Here is a 1,525-nt window from a genome sequence, read left to right as displayed (position 1 = left end):
GGTTCACTGGCACTGCGGTGACACTGAGACCTTTCAGAAACTCCCTGCCCATGGAATCACTGGTTTCCCCTTTTCCTGGTAAATATTCCAGGCTATCACACATAAACATTTTTTATGCCAAATTAAAATCTTGCTCCCTGCCATTCTGAACTCTCATCCATCCCAAAGACAGGGAAGCCCTCCCCATTTTAGAGAGTAGTGACATTCCATGGCTTAGTTCTCCACGTCCACAGGTTCCATTAGACAAGAATTTGACATCACTTTGTTTTGGAAAGTAAAGCTTTTCCTCCTCTACTCCCCGGACCTCCCGAGCCAGGTTTGGACTCTCCCCAGCTCAGGCTCTGCTCTCACCATTCCTCCCCAGCCACACTGAACTGTTATTTCCAAAGAAATGTGGAACCTTCATCCTGGTCCATCAGCTCCCGTTTGCTTTAATTGCCCCGCTGTGGAGTTTCCACCAGCACAGACACAGCCTCCTCCCCTCAGGAGCCTCCTCCTGCTGACGGCTCGGCTCGGGTGGGGCTGTCACCTTGAGCCAATTCCATGGCAATGAGCTGGGAAGATGTTCCTGTTCTGATAGGGTGGGAGCCGAGGTGGTCTGGGGACAGGGAAAGCTCCAGAACAAGCAGCAGCTCCCTCTGAGGGCTTGTGCTGCCCGAGAACCTCAGCAGAGACCTCGGCCACAGGGATGGGGTTAATTCCTGCCAAGGATCTCCTTCCTCAGGAGATCCTGCTGAAGTTCAAGGCTCCAGTTTTCCCTGCTGGAAACCCAGCCAGGTCCTGGCAGAGGAGCACAGGGCAGAGACAGAGTTTGTGAGGTGCTCTTGCTCAGGTGCTGGATTTCCAGCCAGACAAACCCAACTCAACTTTAACCTCCCTCTGCTCTCCCCAGAGACTGGGAAGTTAGAAAGTCCCCTTATGAAAAGTAAAGGGGAAAACAGGAACTTTCCACTTCCAGGGAAAGGCAGTTTCATTTCCAGCTTCACTGGCAGGCTCCTTCCCAAGCTCCCTGCGATTTTCTTACGGCGACAGCACGTGGCATTTGTGGAATCAACTGGAAAAACAGCATCTGGGAAATGACATTTCTTCAACTGCAGCTTTGGACACAAGGTTCTGAAGCACTGCTTGGGAATAGTTCTCAGAGAGAGGTGCTGTGTAATTCTGTAAAGTCATGGATTCAGGCAATGCAGGGCCAGGTCATGTGAAGCTCCTCAGCCAGAGCACAGCTTTGTTCAGCACATGCACCCACAACTCCCCTGCCCTGCACACACAGTGCTTGTCCATACTAAAAGGACAGGAAAATAGGAAACATCCCAGACACTTTATAACCCTGTTAGCTCCAGAAACAACCTGGGCTTTGCCACAACACATCCCACAACTCCCCTGCCTTCCAGGGTAAAGCTTCTGACCAGTCACAATTGTTCTGTTGGCTCAGAGCTGGAAGAAGGACTGACAACAAAACTGAGCAGGGATCCCGGGGTTTTCCAGCTGTTGCTGCTGTGTGTTTGGTGAGCTGTTCCTGCTG

Source organism: Cinclus cinclus, chromosome 17 (genome assembly GCF_963662255.1).
Source record: "Cinclus cinclus chromosome 17, bCinCin1.1, whole genome shotgun sequence".
NCBI classification, from domain to species: Eukaryota; Metazoa; Chordata; class Aves; order Passeriformes; family Cinclidae; genus Cinclus; species Cinclus cinclus.
Note: the sequence above shows the minus strand (reverse complement) of the source record.